The sequence below is a fragment of the Schistocerca piceifrons genome, chromosome 10 (assembly GCF_021461385.2).
Source record: "Schistocerca piceifrons isolate TAMUIC-IGC-003096 chromosome 10, iqSchPice1.1, whole genome shotgun sequence".
In the NCBI taxonomy this organism is placed as follows: Eukaryota; Metazoa; Arthropoda; class Insecta; order Orthoptera; family Acrididae; genus Schistocerca; species Schistocerca piceifrons.
Window position 1 is genome coordinate 65,035,230 of NC_060147.1, and position 15,375 is coordinate 65,050,604.

A 15,375-nucleotide genomic window follows, 5' to 3' on the forward strand; every position below is an offset into this window, starting at 1 on the left:
AAATTTGTCGCCAATAGAGTTAGTAGCAAAGAAGTAAAATATTTAAATGTCATGCATGATGCGGCGGTTTTTCACGTATAACAGTGTCTATCACGTCATGTCTCCTGAACTATGTGTCGTACAATGAGATAATGTTGCAGGTACACTCAATGGTATATTTGTGTACTATCTGCAAAATATATCGCTAATACAGTTAGTAGTAAAGAAGTGATAATTTAAAATGTCATGCCGAACGCGGCAGCAAGAAAAGGTTTCGTAAGAGTTTGAAATAATATGGAAAGTTTGTTGCATCTCACTAAATGCTCCCATTTAAAAATACTGAATGAATAAATTCCAGGTATCAGCGCGTCGCGGACTACATTTCTTTTCCAACCCCATCCCGAACCCTTTGATAGGTAGGCGGGTCGTATCTGCACAGTGATTTTTTAGGGTTAGGAAATTCTTAAGTTTAGGAGGTGATGTGGAACATACGTACATACATATATACATTTGTCATTAATATTTGTGGATTTACCGCCGCTTGGTAATGCTTTTATGAAATCGTTTCATTAAATGCAACTATTACAATTTTCATTATACAATCTATATTACAAATATGACTGCAAGTTCACTTTTTAATGGAAGAAATAAATAAAATGTATTAATGAATCGAAGCCTGTATCTTATCACATTAATCCGACGACACGGAAGAATGGTTGAAGCATTGGACTCTCAATTGTGAGAACAAGGTTTCTAACCCTACGCTGGCCATGCAGATTTAGAGTTCCCGTGATGTCTCTAAGTCGATTAAGGAGAATGCCGGGATGTTTTCTTCGAAATGGAGACGGCTGATTTTCCCCTACAACCATCTTTTTCATGTGTAATGTCTTCATACTCAGAGGGAAATTAAATGCTCATCTTCCTTCATCACTTCACACGCTGTCACATCTTTACTTCTGCCAACGTTATGACCTTCAATTCTTGACTCGACGTCTCACATTGTCATGTTGTTACCTTTCGTTATGTGAGCAACTTTATATTGCCATACATTTAAAGCTTGTTGCCAATCTTTGCACCGGAGTGAGTTTTCTTTAATGATCTAACAGCATATAAATGGAAAATGAACATGAAGTTAGGAAAATTTATTCCTAATGAACAATGCTAGATATAGATATGTGGTTTGTTACAAGGGGTAGCTTATGTCATAGAGTTCTTTGTGGATACACGTCCGTCTGCTTACCGTAAAACGTCTAGGGGGTACTCAAATTTCTCTCCATGTCTTCACCAACATCTCTTCCGTAACCACCTCTGCAAAATCTCGTCTTCGTTGTGTGAAATTTTGCACATCAGGAACTTGTGAATTGAACACTTTATCTCTAACGTAGCTCCACAAGAAAGTAGAGAGGGGCTGTATGTGGTGAACGTGGTGGCCATGACGTTCGACCGTCTCTTTCCGATCCATCTATTAGCAAAGGTTTCATCAATAACTGGCCAACAGACAACCTGTAGTGTAGTTGTGAATCACCTTCTTGAAGTTCCATCCTTGATTTAAATCCCCTTAACTAGATGCAAAATAACATTTAGAAGTGTACCAACAAAAATTTCATGAGCTGAGCTGCCATTTGTAAAACACGACCTACACATGTGGGAGTGTACCCATAAAAACCTTATAAGCTAAGCTACCATTTTCAGCAAACCGCGTATCTGTATCTGACACAGTTCCGTGGGAATAAATTTTTGTGATCAGGGAAAGACATTATGCTCAACCCGTCCAACTGTCATAACGTAAATATTTTTCTGTGTTGATGAGTCCTGCATCAGAAAAATGTCTGAGGGAACACTAGCTGCTAAAACAGTAATATACCGCGTATATCCTATACTCATAGCTTTTTATGGAATAGATATGCGGATAGTAAAAACTACTGAAAATAGGAGAATAGGAACTTTTGAAATGTGGTATTTCAGAAGAATGCTGAAGATTAGATGCAGTAATTGAGTAACTAATCAGGAGATGTTGTTGTGATCTTCTGTCCTAAGACTGGTTTGATGCAGCTCTCCATGCTACTCTGTCCTGTGCAAGGCCCCTCACCTTCTAATAGCTACTTCAACGTACCTCCACCTGAATCAGCTTACTTTATTCATCTCTTGTTCTCCCTCTATGATCTTTACCCCCCACACTTTCTTTTAGTACTAACTGGTGATCCCTTGATGACTCAGAATGTGTCCTATGAAGCGATTCCGTCTTCTAGTCACACTGTGCCATAATTTTTTTTCTCCCTAGCTTTACTCAGTACCACCTGATTAGTCACGTGATCTATCCGTCTAACCGTCCGCAGTCTTCTGTAGCACCACATTTCAAAACTTCTACACTCTTCTTCCCCCTCTAAGTCGTCCACATTTCACTGCCATACATGACTACAGTCCATGCAATACCTTCAGAAAATACTCCCTAACTCTTAAATCTATATTAGATGTCAACAAGTTTCTCTTCTTCAGAAACGATTTTCTTGCCATTGCCAGTCTACATTTTATAACCTCTGCCCAAATAGCAAAACTCCTATACTGCCATAAGCTTCTCGTTTCCTAATCTAATTTCCTCAGCATCCTCTGATTGTATTCGACTACATTCTGTTAACCTTGTTTTGGTTTTGATGATATTCGTCCTATATCCTCCTTTTACGACACTGTCCATTGAGTTCAACTGCTCTTCCAAGTCCTTGGCTGTCTCTGGCAGATGTACAATGTCATAGGCAGACCTCGAAGCTTTTATTTCTTCTTCCTGTGCTTTATTTCCTATTCCAAATTTTTCTTTTGTTTCCTTTACTGTTTGCTCAATGTATAGATGGAATAATATCAGGAATAGTCTACAGCTCTGTCTCACTCCCCTCTCAAACACCGCTTCCCTTTCGTACCCCTCGACTCTTACAAATGCCGTCTGATGTCGGTACAAGTCGTAAATAACCTTTAGCTCCCTGTACTCTACCCCTGCTACATTCAGAATTTCAAAGATAGTGGTTATAGTGCTTCAGTCAACACTCCCAAAAGCTTTCTCTAAACCTACAAATGCTACAAACATAGGTTTGCCTTTTCATTACCTAGCTTATAAGATATGCCGTATGTGCGGTAGTGTTATAACGAGGTGCAGAATCGAAATGTGGAGAAAAGAAATTTATGGGACACTAGCTGCTAAAGCAGTAATAAACCACGTATACGCTATACTCATAGCCTTTTGTGGAAGAGATATGGATAATGAACACTACAGAAACAGGAGGAGATTTTGAAATGTAGTGGTTCAGAAGAACGTTGAAGATTAGATGCAGAGATTGAGTAACTAATCAGGAGGTTTGTGATCTTCAGTCCTAAGACTGGTTTGATGGAGCTAGCTGTCCATGCTACTCTGTCCTGTGCCAGCCTCTTCATCTTCGAATAGCTACTTCAACGTACATCCATATGAATCAGCTTGCTTTATTCATCTCTTGGTCTCCCTCTATGATTTTTATCCCCCCACACTTTCTTCTAGTACAATACTGTTGATCCCTTGATGTCTCTGAATGTGTCCTATGCAGCGATCCCTTTTTCTAGTCAGATTTTGCCATAATTTTTTTCTCCCCAATTTTACTCAGTACTAGACTAAAAGAAGGGACTGGCTGATAGGATATATTCTGACGCATCAAGACATAGCCAGTTTGGTAGTGGAGGGAATTATGTGTCTGTGTGTGCAGTCGGGGGGGGGGGGGAGGTGGGGTAATTAATAGTGGTGGAGAGGGAGACCAAGGCTATGGTCTGGTTGAAATGGATGTGAGCTGCAGATGTTATTCAGAGATTAAGAGGCTGGCAGTGGCCATAACAACAACGTAGTTAGCACTGATACAGGTTATTGGGTCTGGAGAAGAGCAAATGTATCATTTTGAGCTTAAAAAACTGGTCAAAAAAGAGACAAGTTCAGATATTACTGTTGGTTTGCCGACAGTTATAAAAATGAATGAAACAGGTTTATGCCAGAACACTTTCTTCTGCGTCTGGTGTACATGGCCTATCTACTGGGTTGATATCAAGTGAACGAGCTGGTCTCATGGGTAATGCCTTGTTGGCCAGGTTTGCCTGCGCTACAGCAACACCAATGGCGTACGTGATAAACTGTGTTACTAAATCGTACAAACAATGATTCATACATATAACTTATCCTTACATATAACTTATTCCTGGCGCAGGATTTGTTAGTTGAAATAAACACACGTATCCTTCTCCTTCATCTCTGAATTTGTGCCTCTTGTTGCGAATGCAATCAATGCAACTTTAAGAGTAACCGTCCTATTGCGTTTCCCTGTTAAGTGCCAGATATTATTGCCATATCCTTCGATTACTCTCCATACAGTAAAAAGTATTGCATTCTGTCAGGCAAGAAATTATCAGTCTAGTCACAAACCTTGCTATGTATTTCAGGTGAATGTATATTCTGTAACAACCATCGGTACCGTTCTAAACCGAAAGCTTTGAAAACATCTAGAACTCTATGTTCACTTGGCTTCATCTGACTGTAGCATTTGGTTAAACAATAAGGAGGTTTCCAGATATCCGGCGTTCTGTGAGATCCACAGTTGTCCAATGTGGATAAAATGGAATTCCCCTGGACGAAGAGGAAATAGAAAAATGAATTTATATCCACATCCTTCTGGCGAAATCATAGGCGTGATTGGAGCGCATTTGTGGGGTGATTACAACGGGTAAACTGTCGCTATGTAACTATAATTCGTTGCTCGATTCAATGCGTGTGGTCTTATCTGCTGTTTTAGATGGTCGTTACACTGACCAAGAAATCTGAAGGACAGATCGAACATTACTGTTGCTCTGAGCGAGGAAACAGTCTACAGATGGGGTTAGTCCTCTAGCGGCAGAGGTCAAAAAGAAAAATTGCTTCAAATGTGAAGTAGAGTATTTTTTTATGCTTACAGTCATATATATTTAAAGCTTAAACGACGCAAGAAGAAGCTTCTTCCAGAAACAAATTTTGAAGATAACCACATTTCCATGCTCATTTCATTCTTGACTTGAAAAATTTAACTTAGATTAATACCGTACATATTCTGATACATACAGTTTAAAGCGCCATTAACGATCAAAATATATGTTCGAATCAAATCCCTTTTTTTATTTCATGCGTCAAGTCATTTTGATTTTTTTTATCATCTCACACTGCCCCAGAATACGGTGCTGGGGGGAAAAAATGGTTCAAATCGCTCTGAGCACTATGGGACTTAACTTCTGAGGTCATCAGTCGCCTAGAACTTAGAACTAATTAAACCTAACTAACCTAAGAACATGACATACATCCATGCCAGAGGCAGGAATCGAACCTACGACCGTAGCGGTCGCTCGGCTCCAGACTGTAGCGCCTAGAACCGCTCGGCCACAGCGGCCTGCGCTGGGGATACAGTTATTACGTGGATCCAGGATCCTTTTATGGGCAGATAAATTAACTATGGCGATATCTGCAACTAAGTTCTGCGTTGTCAAGACTTCATTTTCCCTTTTAGTGTAGTAACTCCGAAGACGTTAATTGGGCATCCATGGCTGTAAACAGTATTGAAGAAAGGCCGGATATTTCCAGACACTACGTGATATATAGCAAAATACTAATACGCAGTAAATGTTAATTAACGATTTATTTGCACATAAATGTATGAAGGGAACAGCATTTCATATAATTTACTGCGCAGTTTAGCAGACAACTTAGTGTTGTACCTAAGACATCAGCATCTCCCTCATGCAGGTAATTTACAAACTCTTTCACAAACGCTGCTCCGAAGTACTTAAAGGACAAGTGGACCTCTAAATTGAGTACAGCCTTCCGTATTCTGCCGTGCAAATCCAGAGTTTCAAAGCTGATCGTAAGAAATCACTCGAATGAAAAACTGATAGCAGGTTTTCAGATTCTTAAGAAAACTTATCATTTGGTCACCAGGCAATATCCTTCTACACCTTGGGGACTGCCACGTGTGTAGCAAAACACTGTTCCTTCTCAGACTGACTGTTGTCACACCTGTAAGTCAGATATCTGACTGGAGTATCTGACAATTTTGAAATAACAACAGGACGTCAGATAATTGAATGAGTAATCCAGTCCTTAGTTAGCTGTTTCTACATCTACATCTACATGGATAATCTGCAAATCACATTTAAGTGCCTGGCAGAGGGTTCATCGATCAACCTTCACAATTCTCTATTATTCCAATCTCGTATAGCGCGCGGAAAGAACGAACACCTATATCTTTCCGTACGAGCTCTGATTTCCCTTATTTTATCGTGCTGATCGTTTCTCCCTATGTAGGCCGGCGTCAACAAAATATTTTCGCATTCGGAGGAGAAAGTTGGTGATTGGATTTTCGTGAGAAGATTCCGTCGCAACGGAAAACGCCTTTCTTTTAATGATGAGCAGCCCAGATCCTGTATCATATCAGTGACACCCTCGCCTATATTTCGCGGTAATACAAAACGTGCTGGCCTTCTTTGAACTTGCTATGTAGAGTGATCAGAAAAACGGCGAATTAGCTTCAAGGATACGACACAGTTAAGGGATTTAAAAACTGCAATCTGTCGAAACTGTTCATATCTGCAAAATTATTACAACCTGTATTTATTTGAACACGATACTGTATTCCAACTTGGGTCTCTTCTACAATTTTCAGCACCGCTCTCCCCCCCCCCCCCCCCCCCCCTCCGACCACCACCACACCGCCCACTTTCCTGCATTAGTAAATTAAGTATTCCTTCATATGCCCTACGTCAGTAAGTATTAGTAAGTATATTAGTAGGTAGTATTATTAATTAGTACTAGTAAGTAGTAGTAAGTATAAGTAATTAAGTATTCCTTCGTATGTCCTATGAACCAACCCCTTCTTTTAATTCTTTTAATCAAGTTGTGCCATAAATTTCTTTCTTCCTCAAGTTGGACCTGCACTTCTTCATTAGTTATACAATCTATACATCTAATCTACAGGATTCTTCTACCACCTTTCTAAAGCTTCAGTTTCTTCTTGTCTACAGTTTATCATACAATTATCAATTGTGTACAAAATTACTTTCTGAGGAAAGACTTCCAGAAAATATTTCTAAGACTTCCATTTTTATTGGAAGTTAATGAAATTCTCTTTTCATAGTAAGTTTTTCTTGCAATTGCCAGTTTCCAGTTTGTACCCTCTTTATTGATACCTTCTTCCTATTATTCATTTTCTCTTCTTCTTCTGCCAATTCAGGATCAGGCCTTATGCCCTGTTACGGCTTCCTCGTCTTTCCCACTCTCTTTCTACAAATAGCTTTTGGAGAAATTCTCTAGGGTGTCGTACGTAATATAGACTCTTTCCAATCCTGTTTTCGTTGAATTACTTTTTCAGTTAATGGATGAAACCCCCCGCCCACCCCGTTCTTTTCGTTCATTTTTTATTTCTTCATTTCTCATTCTGCCTTCTCCTGGTCAAAGGAATTCCATTTCTGGTCTTCTTTTCTAGTTTTACCATTCAATGTTCTTTTCATAGTGCCACACACGTGTTGATAAGTGTTATATTTTTTATTTACGTCTCTCTCTCTTTCAAAAGTTATGTCACATCCTACATGCTGGAAACGGGACTCCTGTTATTATGTTATTGATGACTATCGTAATCCTTATAGGGCACTTCCCTCAAAAGGCCATTGTTCTTGTTTCCATATTTGGATTATAATTTAAACTTATGCTGTTTAATATATGTACCGCTATTTGTAATTTGTCTTCGCTTTTCTGTAAGATTACCTGATCGCAAGAAAAAAAAAATGTGTTTAGAAAAATGAGTGGCCCAGTTCGTATGCCTTGAGATATTCTGTGCATCATCAATTCCCTGACCCTGTCGTTGACCTAGATGTTGAACGGTTTTGGTGACATACTATAGCTTTACGTTACTCCCATGTTTATCTCCATTTCTGGTATCAGCTCTTTGCCAGTATCTGTTCTTATCTTGGTATTTTTGTATAAACCTTGGAATACTTTTATCAGGAGTCTACGGAAACCTATTTCCTTAATTATTAACCAGAGCATTTTTCTGTGGATGCGGTGAAATGCCGCCTCAGAGTCCTCGTTTTCTCAAATAACAAAACTCATCTACAACTTCCAGTGCCTCATTTCATAATACAGTTACGTGAAGATACATCTCTAATATTGTGTGGATATACATACTGAAAGGAAGAGAGGACAAGAAATAACTACAGATGTTCCTTGACGCGACAAAATACACTACTGGCCATTAAAATTGCTACACCAAGAAAAAATGCAGTTGATAAACGGGTATTCATTCGACAAATATAATATACTAGAACTGACATGTGATTACATTTTCACGCAATTTGGGTGCATAGATCCTGAGAAATCAGTACCCAGAACAACCACCTCTGGCCGTAATAACGGTCTTGATACGTCTGGGCATTAAGTCAAACAGAGCTTGGATGGCGTGAACAGGTACAGCTGCCCATGCAGCTTCAACACGATACCACAGTTCATCAAGAGTAGTGACTGGCGTATTGTGACGAGTCAGTTGCTCGGCCACCATTGACCAGACGTTTTCAATTCGTGAGAGATTTGGGGAATGTACTGGCCATGGCAGCAGTCGAACATTTTCTATATCCAGAAACCCCGTACAGGACCTGCAACATGTGGTCGTCCATTATCCTGCTGAAATGTAGGGTTTCGCAGGGATCGAATGAAGGGTAGAGCCACGGGTCGTAACACATCTCAAATGTAACATCCACTGTTAAAAGTGCCGTCAATGCGAACAAGAGGTGACCGAGACGTGTAACCAGTGGCACCCCATACCATCACGCCGGGTGATACGCCAGTTTGGCGATGACGAATACACGCTTCCAATGTGCGTTCACCGCGATGCCGCCAAACACGGATGCGAGTATCATGGTGCTGTAAACAGAACCTGGATTCATCCGAAAAAATGACGTTTTACCACTCGTGCACCCAGGTTCGTCATTGAGTACGCCATCGCAGGCGCTCCTGTCTGTGATGCAGCGTCAAGGGTAACCGCAGCCATGGTTTCCGAGCTGATAGTCTATGCTGCTGCAAACGTCGTCGAACTGTTCGTGCAGATGGTTGTTGTCTTGCAAACTTCCCCCATCTGTTGACTCAGGGATCGAGACGTGGCTGCACGATTCGTTAAAGCCATGCGAATAAGATGCCTGTCATCTCGACTGCTAGTGGTACGAGGCCGTTGGGATCCAGCACGGCGTTCCGAATTACCCTCCTGAACCCACCGATTCCATATTCTGCTAACAGTCATTGGATCTCGACCAACGCGAGCAGCAATGTCGCGATACGATAAACCGCAATCGCGATAGGCTAAAATCCGACCTTTATCAAAGTCGGAAACGTGATGGTACGCATTTCTCCTCCTTACTTGAGGCATCACAACGACGTTTCACCAGGCAACGCCGGTCAACAACTGTTTGTGTATAGAAATCGGTTTGAAACTTTCCTCATGTCCGCACGTTGTAGGTGTCGCCACTGGCGCCAACCTTGTGTGAATGCTCTGAAAAGCTAATCATTTGCATAACCCAGCATCTTCTTCCTGCCGGTTAAATGTCGCGTGTATAGCACGTCATCTTCGTGGTGTAGAAATTTTAATGGCCAATAGTGTACATCACAAATGCAAGACATTCCATGAAGCCTTTGATAACAGATTCTAAGTGTACAAAAATTTACGTATGATGTTTTGGATGTTTTGGCAACAGATGACATCTTGTCATGAGAAATACAGAGACTGTTTGTTAAAAAAAAAAAAAAAAAAAAAAAAAAAAAAAAAAAAAAAAAAAACGCTGGCAGATCGTGTGCGTACAAAACGTCGAGACATTGTTTTTGAATGTCTCGACGTTTTGTACGCAACGTCGTGGGAGAAAGCATTATCCTGTCTCGGATGAAGAGTTATAGACAGATATAGAAGTAACTATAGGTGTGTCCCAGGGAAGTGTGCTGGGACCCTTACTGTTCATATGGTATATTAATGATCTCACAGACTATACTAACGGCAACCTGTGACTTCTCGCAAATGATGCAGTTATCTACTTTAAAGTACTGACAGGAAATAGTTGCATAAATATGCAAACCGATGTTGATACGATTCCAAAATGTCGAAAAGAATAGCAACTTACTTTAAATGTTTAGAAGCGTAAAACTGTGCACTTCATGAGACGAAGGAAAGGTAGTAAAAATGGTTCAAATGGCTCTGAGCACTATGGGACTTAACGTGTGAGGTCATCAGTCCTCTAGACTTAGAACTACTTAAACATAACTAACCTAAGGACATCACACACACCCATGCCCGAGCCAGGATTCGAATCTGCGACCGTAGCAGAAGCGCGGTTCCGGACTCAAGCGCCTAGAACCGCTCGCCCACAGCGTCCAGCGGAAAAGGACAACATAACTGAGTCACAGCTGGAATCCATCAAATCATACAAATTCCTGTCTGGCACAGTGTGTAGGATTATGAAATGGAGTGATCAGATAGATAAAGCAATTGGCTGGCTTTTGGGTGAGAATGGGAAGGTATCGTGAAGGCAAGAAGAGACAAACGACAACGTGCACAGAGGTTTTGAAGCGATCATTCATCCTGCACTCCATACGGAAACGAATCGGGAAGAATCTCTTTGTTTATTGATAAAGTACTAGAGAACTTCAGTCAGTGTGCAAAGTCAAATGGATTGTTACGGTCCCAGAAACCTTTTCAAATCTCAAAATCTATGATGTGTATATGCAGACAGAAGCGCCGAATGAAAATTTGTACCAAGGTCGGGATTCGAACCCGAGTCTCCTGCTCACTAGGCAGCTGTGTTGACCACTAAGCCATCTTGGCATAGCGGCTTTGCACAACTGCCCGGACTACACCATTATGCCTCTCTGTCAACTGCAATGTGGGCTGAGGCATGGATGGGAATTTGGATTGAGGAACAAGCCACTGTGCCAGGGAGGCGTAGTGGTTATCGGACCTGCCCAGTGAGCATAAGACCCGGTTTCGAATCCCGGCTTTGGTACGTATCTTCATTCCTTGCTTCAGTTTGCATACATTGAACAAAGTATGAAAAGTAATTTGTTTACAAAAGACTCGTGAGACCCATCCTAGAATAGCACTCAAGTGCTTGATACCAATATCTAGTAGTACTAAGACGGGAAATTGAATGTACTGAAAAGACAACATGAGAAGGCACAGGTTTGTATGGCCCGTGTGAGAGGGCCAGGGGGACTCTGAAAGAACTGAGTTGGCAGAGGCTTGAACACAGAGGTAAACTATCTTGTGAAAGCCTAATTAACTAAGGAAGTTTGAACAACCAGCTACGATTATACTATGATAACTCCCACAGGTATCGTGAAGGCAAGAGGAGACAAACGACAACGTGCACAGAGGTTTTGAAGCGATCATTCTTCCTGCACTCCATACGGAAACGGTTCGGGAAGAATCTCTTATAACTGATACAGTGGAAATACCCTCTGCCAAGCTCCTCATTCTGGTTTTCAGGGTATGGATGTAGACGCAAGATTCAGATTCGGGAGGACGACCGTTCATATTCCCGAAAGGCCATCCAGATACACGATTACCATTGTTTCCCCAATAGTTTTAAAGCAAATAGTTGAATCGTTCCTTTGAGAAGGACCTGCTGTTATTCATGCCTACCCTTTCGCAAATCCGAGCTTATGTTCCGTCCTTCTGTCCTTTCCGACACATTCAGATATTGCGGAGGGATAGTTATGTTCCGTAAATCGGGAATATAGGCCACTGAAACCGGAGCAAGGCTGCCTATAGCTACGATATAGAAGACAAGGAATGTGTACAACACGAACTGCGTTTCAAGATGCTGATTAACAGTCGATTCTGGACACTCAACAGAGCATTTGTCGGCGCTCTTCCTATAACATTCCATCATATATGTGGTCGTCGTTGTCGTCGTCGTCATTGTTGTCGTTGTTCTTGACTTCAGTAAGAAAACAGGATTGATTCTGCTCAGCGTACTACTCTGCCCCTTGCTAGCCTCTTCATCATTGAGAACTACTGCATCCTACATCCATTTCAACCTGTCTGCTGAATTGACCACTTGGTTTATAATTTTCGCCCCCCACACCTCTGTCCATTACCAAATTGACGCTCCCTAGACGTGTCCTTGATCTTTTCTTTCATTCAAGTCGTTCCATAAATTTCTTTTTTCTTCTGTTTAATTCAATAGGAGAGAGTGTTGTACCTGAAGGGCAGTGTACCGAAGAACACACATTGTTTCGTGGTCGGTGCATGAATCTACTGGCTGATTTCAGAATCACATGAAGGGGCGCCTACTAGAAACCACCATAAGCAGCCTCCGGCATTTTTATGTTGTTTTAGTTGTTGTGAGACGGGAGGTTGTGTTTCATGTAACATTTGTAAATACACTGACGGGAAAAAAATCGCAACACCAAGAAGAAATTGTGGGACAAAAGCGGATATTGATAGGCGTATTACATCTGAAAGATGGTGTCTATAGAAATTTCGCATCAGCTGCTTAATATTGGGGCTAGTAGTGCCACTATCAGGATGCAAACCACGTTTGCTTTAGATACACGGTCGTGAGCGGTAATTACCTTTGAGTTTGGACGTGGTGAGTTGATGTTAGTCGAAAATGCTTTTTAGGCGACAAAGACGCCATTATCAACACGTCAATGAGCCTGAACGATGTCGTGTATCGGGGCTTCGACAATCTGGATGTTCCTTTTGTGATATTACAGGAAGTCTTGGCAGGAGTGTGGCCACTGTACGTGACTGTTGGTGGCAGTGGTCACGAGATCGTACTGTCGCAAGAAGATTGGGCTCCCAACAGCCACCTGGCATACTGAGCGAGAGAGAGAAGACGACGCATCACTTGGGTGCATGGTACTGCACCTGCAACACCATTTTGAGCAGCATCTGGCACCACAGTAACACAAATGTTACAAACCGATCACTTCAAGAACAACTCCGAGCCAGATGCCCTGTAGTACGCATTCAACTGACACCAAACCACCGCCACCTGCGACTTCAGCGGTGTCAAGCGAGAGCTCATTGGAGGTCAGAATGGGGATCTGTTGTGATTTCTTCTGAAAGCTTGTTCTGCTTCGATGCGAGTGATGCCCGTGTGTTAGTTAGAATGAGGCCAACTGACGGCCTACAACCGAACTGTCTCTGGCCTAGACGCACTGGACTTACACCTGGAGTTAAGGTCTGGGATGCGACTTCGTATGACAGCAGGAGCACTCTCGTGGCTGTCACACGAACCTGACTGCAAATTTGTTCGTCAGTCTGGTGATTCGACCTGTTGTGCTGCTCTTGATGCACAGACTACCAGGGGGTATTATCCAACAGGATAATGCTCGTCCACATACCGTTGGTGTAACCCAACTTTCCCTAGAGAGTGTCAACGTGTTGCCTTACCCTGTTCGATATACAGATCTGTCTCCAGTCGAGCTCATACGGAACAGTATCGGACGACACCAGTGTTATCCACGAACAGCATTAACCGTTGCTGTACTGACCGTCCAAGTGCAGCAAGCGTGAAACTCCATCCCACAACAGATATCCGACATCTGTACAACACAACGAAAGCACGTTTGCATGTATGTATTGAACTTTCTCTCGGTTACACCGGTTATTAATGTACCAGCATTTCATAATTGCATTGGCTCATCTCCCGCTTAGCCGGCCGGGGTGGCAGAGCGGTTCTAGGCGCTTCAGTCTGGAGCCGCGCGACCGCTACGGTCGCAGTTTCGAATCCTGTCTCGGGCATGGATGTGTGTGATGTCCTTAGGTTAGTTAGGTTTAAGTACTTCTAAGTTCTAGGGGACTGATAACCTCAGATGATAAGTCCCATAGTGCTCAGAGCCATTTGAACCATCTCCTGCTTACATTAACCTATGTCCTTGCGATGTTAATCAGTTAAATATGTTACCTAGACCAATGTATTCACGAAAGTCCCTTGCTCTACATTAATTACTTTTTGATGTTGCAACGTCTTTCCATCGGTGAATTACGAATTTAAGTTTTTCACACTTGGAAAAAAAGTATTCTCAGAAATTTTCGTAATTTCAGAGGACTGCAGCACGCATAAATGAATGCTGCCGTTTCAAAACGGAATTAGAAAACGTACTAAACTTCTGTGACAGAGCTGACTAAAGGGAGAAGTATGAAAGTGTCCATTGGTACAACATTCTGCCCTACCTTCTCATTTGTTTGTTCGATTTACCCTTTTAATTTTCAGCACTATTCTCTGAACCACGCTTTAAAACCTTTTATTCTCATCTTAAATGAACTGTTTATCGTCCAAGCATCACTTACTACAAAAAAGCACTTCAGGCAAACATCTCTGGAAAAAAATTTTCTAGCAATTCAATTTACACTAATGAGCCAAAACATTATGACCACCGGCTTAATAGCTTGTCTGTCCGTCTTTGTTCCGCGTATCAAGCAACCGACAGTTCAAATGGTTCAAATGGCTCTGAGCACTATGGGACTTAACTACTGTGGTCATCAGTCCCCTAGGACTTAGAACTACTTAAACCTAACTAACCTAAGGACATCACACACATCCATGCCCGAGGCAGGATTCGAACCTGCGACCGTAGCAGTCGCGCGGTTCCGGACTGCGCGCCTAGAACCGCTAGACCACCGCAGCCGGCACCGACAGTTCGTTGGTAGGTTAGTGGAGGTATGTGGCATTAGATATCTACGCACAGGTCATGTAATTTGAGGAAATAACGGGCCCCTGATTTGCGTAAGCAGTGATGGCACCCGATAGCAAACGAAATTCGTTCCATAGGGTTTAGATCAGGCGAATTTGGTTCCCAAGACATCAACGTGAGTTCACTATAATGCTGCTCGAACTATGTAGCACGGTTGTCGCTCCGAGACGCGGACCATAATGCTGCTGAAGAATGACATCGCCGTCAGGGAGGACACCAAATATGAAGGGATGCAGGTGGTTCGCAGCTTTCAGCGAGTCTTCGAATAGTGCCACTGGTCCCATGCAAGAGCAGGAGAATGTGTTCCACGGCGTAACACTGGCGCGCTGCAGATTTCGAGCCGTCGTTCACCTCGATGGCAACGTTTGTGAAGACGACCGTCGACCTAGCGTAGTAAAAATGTGGTTCAACCTAAGAGCTGACACATTTTCGTTGATCTACGAACGAAAAAATGTCGTTGGGTCAAAATGTGAACATGTAGGGGTGGTTTGCAGAGTAGTTCCATGTTCAACAACGTACGGTGAACGGTGTGCTCCGAAACACTTGTGGGTGCACAAGCATTGTGGTCTTTCGACAGAGATGCCACGGATCACCATCTATCCTACTTTACAGAGCGGACAAGTCCCCGAACCTCGCGT